This window comes from Hippopotamus amphibius, chromosome X (assembly GCF_030028045.1).
Source record: "Hippopotamus amphibius kiboko isolate mHipAmp2 chromosome X, mHipAmp2.hap2, whole genome shotgun sequence".
Classification (NCBI taxonomy): Eukaryota; Metazoa; Chordata; class Mammalia; order Artiodactyla; family Hippopotamidae; genus Hippopotamus; species Hippopotamus amphibius.
Window position 1 is genome coordinate 136,879,197 of NC_080203.1, and position 13,131 is coordinate 136,892,327.

General features: G+C 47.2%; 1 pseudogene; it reads right to left on the bottom strand.

The window, feature by feature from the left end:
- Positions 1 to 11,587: 11,587 nt before the first annotated feature.
- LOC130842366 (plasminogen activator inhibitor 1 RNA-binding protein-like) lies at positions 11,588 to 12,749 on the bottom strand (annotated as a pseudogene).
- Positions 12,750 to 13,131: the final 382 nt, after the last annotated feature.

Consider the following 13,131-nt stretch of genomic DNA (forward strand, 5'->3'; position numbering starts at 1 on the left):
CAACCATCATCTTTTATTCTTTCTGTCTGCCTCTTTGTAAGATGGAATTCTTGCAAACAGGTTTGAGTTTCCAACGCTCACGAAACAAAGGGCATCGTGTCCGAGGAAAGAAGGGGAAACAAAAAAAAATAAAAAATAAAAAAGATCACAAGGCAGCCAAGAATTCTAGAGGAAAAAAGCAATGGCAAATCCGGTGTAAAGGACATCGGAGAACACTCAGAACAGCGGCTCCAGCTTGGAGAGACGAGGGGCGCCTGGAAGAGATCTCGAGTCTTTGGTGATTATAAACACATGCTCTGGGAGCAGGAGGATGTGGATGTGTGCCGGGGAGACCGTGGCAGGGATGCAAAGTGTGGCTGAGGACGCAGCCACGCCGCCACCCTCTCCGCAGATGCGGCGGAACTTGAAAGGGTTTCTGAGGCGCTGCTTAAGTGGGCAGCTGACAGATGAATGATTGGAGAAAGGAATCCGTGCCCCAGAAACTGGAAAGAACAGACGCCCCGAGAAGAAGGCACGCACGGTTTCGGCGTCGCCGCCGGTGTATGAGAAGGTAATTTATGGACCACGTAATAAAACATGAGACGGGGGCATCTCTTCTCCAGCGGAAGAGAAATAAGTTAGGATTCTAACAACACCTCGTTGTGCCTTGTGCTGGAAGTGGTGTGCTTTCTTTCGTGGAAGTCTTTGGGGGTTTAAGTCTTCAAAAGGGGGCCTACGAGGTATATATCTTGAGCATGGATGTCTCTCAAGTTAAGCAAATCCCCTCCTGCCTAGAAATGCACACAGCCAGACAGTATGACTATAAGAAATGCCCCTGGACCAAGTCAGACCCCACCCCCTCATCCCTGGTGTCTGCTGTACTTTGACAAGGAAAATGTCTCCACTGACCATGGACGTATTGTCACATCAGTGTGAACGGCTGGCAGGAATCAGAGAGACCTGAGGTATGAATTTTTCCGCCTCCTGCCAAAGTCCCATGGACCATCCACTGCAGTGATGCAGGTACGGAAGTTCAGGTTACACATCCACATGAAGAACTGAAGGGTGAGCACAGGTAATGCCATCCTCCATGTTGGTGATGTCTGACCTCGTTGTCACAAAGTGGCTGCTGTGGCTCCAGACATCAGGCCCTCAAGATAGAATTCCTGACAAGAAGAAAGGCCACGGGCACAAAGGAGTTCTCTTCTGGCTCTTCTATGGTTTTTGTCGCACACTCTCCCAAGTGTCAGTTTCAACCACGAGGAGAGGGGTTTATCTCTTGGGATGGGGGTAGGGCTACCTGAACAAATCAGGTTCTTATGAAAAAGGGAGAGGGGGAATGGCTGGCTGAGTTTTGGGATTTGTCTCATTTTTTTCATCAGCAGGGCACCTGGTTGGCCAGGTGAATCCCCACAGTTGGCTGTCATTTTCTCTGTTTGGGGCTCATCATGGGCTTTGCTCCCACTTGCCTGGGTGGCTGGAGAAGTTAATCTTCTGGTCAAGAAGACCTCATGGGAGGGTCCAGCTCTTCCATATCGTTTGCAAACTCAACCCTGGTTGAGGGACGTCCCACCAGCAGGAATCCTTCCAAGGACACAGCTGGACGTTTACACGCACCTTGGGGAAAAGTCCTGGACTCCAAGCTAGACCATCCTGTTCTACGATGCTGTGAGCCTCTGGACAAATCATGTCCTGTCTCTGAGCTGAGGTCTCGTCTTGCAAAACGCAGGTGTTCGTAACGGTCTCGCAGATTTGTTTGAGAATCGAGAGATAAAGGAACATGTGTGATGAAGGCAAGCCATGGAAAAGAAATACGCAGGTGTCAGTGGTTAGTACGGCAACTTTTCAGTAGTCAAGGGGTGTGCTAGCCAGGATGGGAACCACTAGCTACCGGCGGGGGGGGGGGTGCTGTTTATATTAAATTAACTGAGCTAAATGACATGATTTTTAAAAAAAATAATTTTATTGATGTATAGTTGATTTACCCTGTTCTGTTAATTTCTGCTGTCCACAGATGTAGAGAACAAACATACGGACACCAAGAGGGGAATACGGGAGGGGGTAGGGTATTGGGAGGGATGAATTGGGAGATTGGGATTGCCGTATTTACATTACTAATAAGAAAAAAAAATCAAATTGTACACCTTAAACATATGCAGTTTATTTATGTCAGTTATATCTCAATAAAAGTCCTTAAAAATAATTTCTGCTGTGTAGCAAAGTGACTCAGGTATACATATATATGCCTTAGTTTTCATATCCTTTTCCACGATGGTTTATCAGAGGATATTGACTGTAGTTCCCTGTGCTCTGCAGTAGGACTTTGTTGTGTATCCATCCGGTGTATAATACTTTGCATATGCTGACCCCAACCTCCCACTCCATCCCTCCCCCAACCCCCTCCCCCTTGGCAACCACCTGTCTGTTCTCCGGGTACAATGACATGATATTAACCACCCAGGTCCACATTCTCAGGAGCCACATGGAAGGGCCCCAGATCCCCCGCCCGGGGCTGGTGGCCGCCATACTGGGTGGCAAGGATCTAGAGCATCATAGGGCGGGAAGTTCCACGGAGCTGGGGCTTCGTTAATTCTGCTGGGGGGTGAAATGGAACAGAATCGTGCCGGGGAAGAGTTCCCTTCAGAGGACGCTGGGTCTCCTCGGGAGGACTTTGTCAGGACTCGGTTCATGAAAACGTCAGCCGAGGTTCCCTTACGAGGAAGAAGCATTCTTCAGCATCGGAATCTCAGATGAAGGATGGGAGGTCAGCCAAATATTGACAATTGGTAGGAAAATTTAAATTAAAAAATTATACAGAAACAGACTCAGAGACATAGGGAACAGACGTGTGGCTGCCAAGTGGGAGGGGGAATGGGGGAGGGACGGAGTGGGAGGTTGGGGTTAGCAGATGCAAACTATTACATACCGGATGGATATACAACAAGGTCCTCCTGTAGAGCACAGGGAAGTGTATTTAATATCCTGGGATAAATCATAATGGAAAAAACTATTAAAGATTGTATCTCAATAAAAGTTCTAAAAAAAGATTGTATATATATGTATAACTGAATCACTGCTGTACAGCAGAAATGAACACAACATTGTAAATCAACTATACTTCAATAAAATTTTTAAAAAATTAAGAAATTTAAAAAAATATATTCTTTTATCACATATTATAGATATGTGATAATGTATACCAGTTAGATAAAATACTTGTTAATTTATCAATTAATACATTCAGTGTATGGATGTGTGGTATATTGTATATTAAATTATATATCCGTGTGTCATATACATTAAACACAAACATATGTAGATGTAATAATATATATAATACACGATTTATTTCTAAAGAAGATGGCCATTTATCTCACAAAATATTTAAGAGCTTTGTCCTTATTTTGGCCATGCTGCACGGCTTGCGCGATCTAGTTTCGCAACTGGGGATTGAAAGCCGGGCCCACGGCGTGAAAGCGCTGTGTCCTAACCACTGCACCGCCAGGGAACTCCCTGAAAAGTATTTTACAAGCGGATAAAGCAGGAGGATAAAATCAGCAGATTAAAACCAAAGTTTGAGTTACTAGGAAAATCATCTAGGTTGATTATTATTCTTTTTTGAATTTATTTATTTTTTTAGAGCAGTTTTAGATTCACACCCACCTGGGGAGGGAGGTCCAGGGGTTTCCCACGTACACCCTGCCCACACACGCGCACAGCCTCCCCTGCTACCGACAGCCCCCCAGAGTAGCACGGTGGTTACAAATGATGAATCCACATGGACACGTCATCATCCCCCAGAGCGACAGTTGCTATTAGGGCTCACTCTTCCTGTCGTACATGATGTTGGACAGACGTACGAGGACATGTATCCATCCCATAGCATCATAGAGAGTGTTTTCTTTGCCCTAAAACCCTGTGTGCTCCTCCTGTCCACCCCTCCCCCTCCTGAACGCCTGACAACCCCTGGTCATCTTTCTGTCTCCATCGTTTTCCCTTTTCCAGAATGTCATAGATTTGGAATCATACATCACGTAGGCTTTTCAAGACTGGCTTCTTTCCCTTAGTTAAATGCATTTTAAAGTTCCTCCATGTCTTGTCATGGCTTGAGAGCTTCTATCTTTTCAGTGCTGAATAATATCCCATTGTTTCAATGCACCATAGTTTACCCATCACCTACTGAAGGACATCTCCGTTACTTCTACGTCCTGGCGCTTACGCATAAAGCTGCTAGAAACATCCGTGTGCATGTGCAGGTTTCTGTGTGGACACAAGTTTTCTTTTTTCTTCTTTTTTTTTTTATTGGAATATAATTGCTTTACACTCTTGTACCAGTTTTTGAGGTACACCAAAATCAATCAGCTGTATTTATACACATATCCCCATATCCCCTCCCTCCCGCAACTCCCCTCCACCCTCCCCGTCCTGGCCCTCTAAGGCATCACCCATCATCGAGTTGATCTCCCTTTGTTATACAGCAACTTCCCACTGGCTATCTATTTTACAGTTGGTAGTGTATCTATGTCTATGCTACGCTCTCACTTCGTCCCAGCTTCCCCTTCACCCCCCGTCCTCCGCAACCTCGTGTCCTCCGGTCCATTCTCTGCATCTGCATCCTTATTCTTGTCTTGTCACTGGGTTCATTAGTACTACTTTTTTTTTTTTTTTTTTTTTTTAGATTCCATACATATGAGTTAGCGTGCAATATTTGTTTTTCTCTTTCTGGCTTACTTCACTCTGTATGACAGACTCTAGGTCTATCCATCTCACTACATATAGCTCCATCTCATTCCTTTTCATGGGTAATATTCCATTGTATATATGTGCCACATCTTTTTTCTTTTTTCTTTCTTTTTAGTTATTTTTTTCTTTAAGAACTTTTATTGAGATGCAATTGACATACAAGAAACTGCATATACTTAAAGTGTACAATTTGATATTTTTGTTCTTATTAGTAATGTATGTGTGGCAATCCCAATCTCCCAATTCATCCCACCCCAATGGACACAAGTTTTCGACTCCTCTGGGTAAATACCAAGAAACTTGATTGCCGGATTAGTAATTTTTTTTTTTTTTTTTTTTTTTTTGCCTAGAGGAGAAAATGCACTTCTTGAGACTGAGTCAAAACTACCGTATCTTGACATGGGGAGGGGTAATTTCAGACGGCCTGAGGGGGTATCTTAGTGTTGAAAACTCATTTTCCGTGAAAACCCCTCGGCTCTCTCGCTGTCCGCCTGATTTCCTACCAAACTTCAAGCCTGGCGTACAAATTTGGAGAGAGAAGATGGGTGTTAAATCATCCTGAGCGGTGATATTCTGCAGGCTGGGGGTGAAAGTGACTAAGGGTATCACCTGTGACATTAAACGGGAACATGAGAGTTTTTGGAGTGGACTCTAAAAGTGGAGAGAGCAGGGGATGGCTTTCAAACTGTTAAACAGAGAGAGAAGAGTCAGCTAAAGCAAAAGATGGCAAGGAATGAGAAAAAATAGAAAAAGAAGCAGATGCATCACAGAATGCAGAATGTGCTTGCAGGAAAAAAATCAAGAGACATCACCGTAAAGGGACGAGATTAAAAATACAGCGATAAACCAGGTTGATGCTATTTCTAGGAAGCCTCCCTAACATGTAAAGACACAGAACACTGGAGAATACAAGGATGGAAACGCTAATACCAAGCAAATACCAACCCACCAACCAACCAAAAGTAAAAAAAAAAATCCTGGAGTAGCTACATCCATAGGAGGCAAAACAGAATTTTAAAGAAAAAAAAAATAGGTGAGAAGAAATAAAGTCCCAGGGTGATTATAAACATTTCAATTAGGGGGAAGATGTGACAGTTGTATGCCTGCACGGCGCTTCATGACACAGCCTCATTTGCGCTCGCAAGGCAAGACAAAAATCCGCAAATTGCCATCCATGGCAAGAGGCGCTCGCACACCTCAATTTGTCGCTGATCGTTTAAGCAGACCAAAAAAAAAAAAAAAAAAATTAGAAATTCACAAAACATAGGAACCGCAGCATTGAAATTCCGACAACTCACACAGAGAAGAGAAGCTCTTGGCAAATGGAAAAGGCAGGATCTCCCCAGCCCCGCCAGGAACTTAAGCACATCTGCAAGGATGCTTTGTCCCAGCGAGGACCGTGTGCAGGTTTCACTGCACCTGCATCGGGGGTGGGGGGTGGCGATTTCGGGCAAATGCCCATGTTTACGGAAATGGACACATGTGGTTTGCACCCCGAAGTTTTTTTGTTTTTTGTTTTTTGCTCATCAGTGGATTTGAATCATGTTACTATGTTTCATGTGCGCGCATCAGTGTTTCCAAAAACAGGTTTCATGAACCATCAAGAGTCCTAAATAGATGTCAGTGGGAAATGTAACAAAATCAAAAACAACTGTTTCTGCGAACAAGCGGCTTGAGAAACTGCTGGACCCCAACAGACTGTATGGGGCGCCCCACCCGCGGGCTTCTCAGGGACCCTAGGGTGGTTTTTTTTATAGGATTCCCAACTCTACCAGATGAGGCATCCCCCACGGAGGGTACTTGGGGTGGGGCATCCCAGGACACCATTTGGAAAAACATCCTGGTCTGCAGCTTTATTCTTGCCGTCTGTGTGGTTCTGTGTCACCAGGATGAATGATTTATTTAATCCAACGTAAACACCGAGGACGTCCACCCCCAGCCCATCACGGGAGGGGACCTGACTCTGCCAGTGGTCCCCCCACCCATCTGGCCCCAGCCCGTCACAGAGCTGGCAGCAATGACAGTAGCCAGCCGGATGGATGAGGAGAGAGGAAGCAGAACCAGCTGACCCCAGCTCCCCCTCCTGTTTTCCAACCTGAAGCTGCTCTAGAGGGAAAATAGAGGAGATACTTCAAAGTGCATAGAACTATGATGCTTTACCTTCGACCCGAGGAGACGTTTAAACGTCCAAACAGTCCACTTATCACGTATCAGCCATGGAGACAGAAAGGAGGAAGTCCGCAAAGCAGTAGCCAGAATGGACCTTGGGGGAAGGAAATGTCTGCCTCTGAGCAAGACCAGGAATTCAATACACGGATTCGACTTTCTTAAGAGAAACAACCTGAGAAAACGGAGACACCCTTTTTCATATTGTTTCTTTTCCAGTTCTGCTAAATTTTCTTCTAAATTTTCTAATTTTCTTCTACATTTTCTTCTAGATGTTTCTCTTCTGGAGTTCACACTATACCATTTGAAGCATGCAGGATTTACAATCTGTCTTAAGATGAGAGCAAATTATTCCCTCATTACTTTCTTGGTGTTGAGTAGCTTTTGGTCATAATATTGTCTGTTTATTGTTCTCTGAGATTTTCTCCCCTGCTCACCCCTTCAACACCTGGGTGTTCTTTCCCCTGGCTGTTCAAGGTGAAGCCCAAGACCAGTCTTCCCAGACTCTGCTCCCAATCGCTCAAGGCTCTTGAGAGGATGGAGAGGCAGGGATGCTTGTCCAGAAGACGTTGCAATGGCTTCAGAGGCTCAGGTTCTACTCAGGTGGAAGGAATTTAGCTCAGCTCTTCTTCAAGTGCGTCTGCTGAAGCCAAAACCGAGTTGGCTAAGTGCCCACGAAGAGTGACCGTGAAATGCATGAAATCTTGCACGTACAACTGTCTATTCTGGTCTCCGGGTTTAAGTGCATTTTTATGAGATGTTCCTTACTCCCAGGGCTGCCAGGGCACAATCGCTTTAGAGGATGCCAACATCAGAGGGCTTCGTGGAAGCCTACCAGTACGGTTTCATGTTTCAATTCTCCCTCGAGAAGGGGCTCCTCTGGCCCCTTGGCACCCACGTCCATGCCGGTCCTGCCAGTCCCTGACCTGTTTTCAGCTTTTGGTTGTCCACGGAGGTCATTTCTCCGGAGGGGTCCACGGGAGGTGGGGGGTCCGTGTAGCCCACAGCCTCATCCTGTTTCCACCGGTGCTTGCTTTCCAACTCCAGAATGAGAAATCTGATCGAAGAGACTCACATCTGCCGAAATTCCTTGGAGGGTGGGGCTGTGTCCACAGGCGGGCCGCCAAGTCTGGGTTCCAGGGTAGGCGTGATATCTTCCCTGAGAGCCAAGTGGCCGTGGGGTTCCCTGTTCCAATAGGCAAGTGAAATATGAAACTGTGGTGTTCCGTCGCTAGACCTCCCACGTCCGGCTTCGGGAAGAGTCCCAGGACAGCCCCAGGGAGACTCGGCTGGCTTGGCTGAGCTGCCCGAAACCCTCGGTAACTTGGCTCCCATGGTAGATCTCACACCTTGCTGAGAAGCAGCCCGCCCTCCTGCCTCCCTGTCCGAACTCTGTACTCAGCCCTTTTCATGCTCATCTTCTTGGTTTCGATTTCTTTCATAGGATGAGTATTTGGGACAGATGGAAACAGAACCTGGTGGAAAAGGAACTCGTGTGAACACACAAACAAACCAACCCAACAGTAGAGAACCATCAGAGAAGTTAGTAACGGCCAGGACTCAAGGAGTGACTGATGCCTCCAGCAGAGGGTGGAGAGGAGTTGAGAAATTGGGGTACGCCTCTGGGGTGTGATGAGGTCACACACCAAAAACCTTCCTGGCGCATGGAGACTGAGAGGTGAGCGGGACCCCACTGCTGGCATGACCAGTACCCCTGGTGGGGACAGTTGGTAGGAGGTCCACGCCTGCTGGCACCCGGTGACCTCACTCACCAAACTCGAACTTTGGGGAGAGGACCTCACCAGCCACATTTGAACTGCAGAGAGAGGACCTCACCGGCCATGTTTGAGATGCCCAGGGAGGACCTTACTTGCCACATTTGAGATGCCCAGGGAGGACTTCATGCTACATTTGAGATGCCCAGGGAGGACCTCACTGGCCACATTCGAACTGCGGAGAGAGGACCTCACCAGCCACATTTGAGATGCCCAGGGAGGACCTCACCGGCTACGTTTGAGATGCCCAGGGAGGACCTCACCGGCTACGTTTGAGATGCCCAGGGAGGACCTCACCGGCTACGTTTGAGATGCCCAGGGAGGACCTCACTGGCCACGTTTGAGATGCCCAGAGAGGACCTCACCAGCCACGTTTGAGATGCCCAGAGAGGACCTCACTGGCTACGTTTGAGATGCCCAGGGAGGACCTCACCGGCCACGTTTGAGATGCCCAGGGAGGACCTCACCAGCCACGTTTGAGATGCCCAGAGAGGAAGGCCATTGGAAGAAATACCAGCATCATGAGATGCAAATTGATTGAGAGCTGGGGGAGGCTCCTGACTGCAGAGCAAGCTGCCCCCTCCTCGCGGACAGGCAGGAAGGACCTCAGTGATATCAGAGAGCAGCCCTGGAATGAGGCAGCCGTCTGGAAATTGCTCAGATGATGGCCAAGCACAGGGAAGGAGAAATCAAGAGACAGGGTGTCTGGTAGCACAATCATCTCCCAGCTCAGCTCACAGAGAACCGAAATGATAGAATCCACCCTGGTCTTCAAAGCCACTGGCTATCTATTCACAGGACCCCGAAGGCTCAGAGCAAGAGCTGGCGTGTAACTCACGCCACTCAGTGACTTTAGACCTTGAAGCTGGTCTCCTCTTCCTGCCATAGAGAGCTCTCCCTCCCCAGTGCAGTGAGCAGGCCATGACCAGCACAGATCTGTAACATTTTTAATGCATAAATGCTGTGATATACGATGCAGTTAATGTATCGCATCCTTGCTGTGGGAGGGAACTGTGCGGAGAAGCATGTACCTTGCTGGAAGACCGGCTTCTAGGAGGGCTGGGGAGTCCCCTGTAAGCACTTGTCTGATGAGCGTGGAATTGCTTAGCTGGGGTTGTGGCCACATCAGGTACTCTATGCTAACAACGCGATTGATGGTTTTGTATCAGTTTGGCTCCTGGAAGGGGCTGGAGACCGAGGCCAGCCACACAGGGGGTCAGTCACCTCTGCAAGACTGACAGCCAACGAAACCCTGGCCACTGAGCTCAGCCGAACGTCCCTGTTGGCAACACCCCATGCATGTCGTTACACGTTATTGCCGGGACAATTCAGTGCGGTCCATGACTCCTTTGGGAAAGAACCGCCTGTAGCTTGTGTGCTAGACCTCATCCTCTGTGCATTTCACCTCTACTGCTTTTCTTTTTAAATTAATTAATTAATTAATTGGCTGTGTTGGGTCTTCATTGCTGCGCACGGGCTTTCTCCAGTTGCGGAGAGCGGGGGCTGCTCTTCGCTGTGGTGGGTGGGCTTCTTATTGGGGTGGCTTCTCTTGTTGTGGAGCACGGGCTCTAGGTGCGTGGGCTTCAGTAGTTGTGGCACATGGGCTCAGTAGTTGTGGCGCATGGGCTTCGTTGCTCCGCGGCATGTGGGATCTTCCCACACCAGGGATCGAACCCGTGTCCCCTGCGTTGGCAGGCGGATTCTTAACCACTGCACCACCAGGGAAGTCCTCTACTGCTTTTTTTTTTTTTTTTCAGAAACAGTAAAATTTTTGGTTTGTATTTCACGGATGGTGCTGCCATTCCAACCTTATAAAGTAAAGCTGTCTGCTTTCCAAATTCCAAAAATTAACAGTACTCCCCCCCCCAACTAACCAGTGCCCTTTGGTTTCTTTAGAACAAGGAAGGGTTAAAGGGTTGATTATGGATATACAATTTTGATTTGGGACATTTCACACACAAAAGTCGTACTAAGCGGCCTCTTACTTTACAGAGCAGTTTAAATATTATGTGTTAGCCAAATTAACTTGTTCCATGCACCGTATTGGAGGAGGAAAAACCCAGCACCCATAAAACTACTTCACTTGACTGTATGTGTCTATCAACAGTAAGCAGCTTAATTAAACAACTTTCAGCAGTAAGGTGTCTAGATTGGTTTTAAAAACGGGAAAGTGACACATTTTAAAAGTAAATGTAATTGAAATTGTGAATCAGTTATAATTGGAACCTAATGAGCCATGCAGGAGGAGCGAGGGTTAAGAAACCAATGTGCTTGGAATTTGCTCAAGTACTGATATTTCTGTATACAAAGACTTAGCATATATAACAGCTATCATGAGAAGTGAAAAAAGACCTTATCCCCAGAAATGAAAATATTAAAACTAAGTGAAAATACGTAAAGTAGTTAGTAGCCCACACAGCACAAAATTTGACAGTCAGAGTTTACATGTCCCAGTTCACCATGTGTGAAAATGCAAAGCGGGTATTAAAACTGCTATTATGTCCAATATTTAAAACCAGTTTGTAATAGGGGGAACATCTAAATCCTTAATTAAAAAACACAAATGAAGTGAAAGCTTTAAACTGGTACACACTGTTCACACCTATATTTCAAGTTTGGAAATGCATATTTGCAAGAAGCAATACAAAAGTTTTCAAGAAGAATGCATAATCTCTGAAAATTAGGAAAACATCCCTGCTACCAATACATTTCTAAAGACAAAGCTGACTACCATGTTGTTACTTCTGTGTAGCAGGAGAAGTTGATTTTCAAAACATAAAATTCAGTCTTTAGGTGTGAATGGTATGAATGACAGTCTTTTTTTTTTTTTCTCCTTAAATTTCTTAGTCATTTGGGATCCTTAAGCATGCAGGCCTCGAAGAGGAGGGTCCACAAAGGAACCAGGGTTGTCTTCCGGCATCCAGTTAGGCCAGAGCTGGGAATGCCTCTGGGTCAACTACATCAGGCGCAGAAGCGCTTGACTTGTCAGTCCTGATGCCACAGTTTGGACGTCCAGCACGTGCACGGCCACCTCTCCCTCCCCTGCCGCCATGTCCTGGGCAGCCAAGGTCTCCAAAAGTGATCTCCAGCTGAGACGTTATACCATTTGCTGGCTTCCGGAAGTGGGGATCCATAACCGAGTCTTCAGCATGGGCCTCTTCACTCTTTGACGTATGAAGAACAGATCCCCTCTTCCACGGCCCACCAGCACCTTCACTTGGTTTTCAAATATTAAACTGTACTCTTGCCTGGTCCTTATTTTGAAGAGCCACCCACTAGTCCAAAGTCATTTCTTTTGGACCCTCTGCCTTTACTTCTTCAACTTCATCCTTCTTATTTTCAGTGTCAGCAACCGGATGTTCTTCACCTTCAGGTGTTTCCTCAGTCACATTTGATTGCTCCAAGTCGGTTAACTCATCTTTGACAGTTCCCCAGGTGCGAGATCCGCTACCTCCACGTTTGTCCTCATGCTTGAGGCCACATCTATCACTTCCACGATGCCTATCAAATTCATGTTTGCCACGAGAACCAAAGCCATCCCCACGGCCCATTCCATGTCCACGACCTCCCCGACCTCTTCCAAGACCTCCACGGCCTCGGACAGGCCACTCCGTCATCGGTCTATCAACTGAAAATTCTCCTCCTTCACCCTTTCCTTCAAGTGGCTTTTCAAATTGTCTTTCATGAGGTGGTCGCCTTTCTGGTCTCCCATCAATTATCTTCGCTTCAATCTGAAGTTGCCGATCACGTCTTCTTCCAACACGTCTTCTCCCTTCTTTCTTAAGCGCCACAGGGGACCGCGTCTCCTCCTCCTCGTCGACCACGCCAACACTGGGGGGGCAGCGGGCTGTTGCGGTCTTTCTGGGACCCTTCACCCTGCTGTTTGCCCGCCGCGTTGGAGTCGGCCTGGGCTGCGGCCTGAGCTGTGCTCTTGGCCCCAGGGCCCCCGCCGCCGCCCCCGCCGACTTCTTTTTTCTTGTTCTCTGCTGCCTTCAACCCCTCGAAGGGGTCCGATTCGTCATCAGATAACTGGTCGCATCGGTTGGTGCCCTCGCAGCCGAAGCCCTCCTGGACGTGCCCAGGCATGATGGTGGCTCGGCGGCGTGTTCCTCGATGGATTGCAGCGGCTGCGCCGAGCCAAGAGTGTCTGCTTCAGCTCTTCCCACAAGATGGCCTGGCCGAGAGCCCTACTGCTTTTAATCTGTTTTTCTTCACTGTCACAAACCATAATCTTGAGTATAACAGCTTTTCTGAGTTCTGTGAGTCCTTCTGTTGAATATTTGAACCTGAGTGTAATGCTTGCTGTTCCTGAACGGTAGGATCACCCTTAGTATTACAACATAAAGGGTTTGTTCATTTGCAGACATGCAAGTTGAAACAACCTGGAAAAGGTCACACATCGTCCAGGGAAAAGAAAGGTCCAAGAGTCCCCCAGCTCTGCTTGCAAGAAACCCAATGTTCTCCAAGA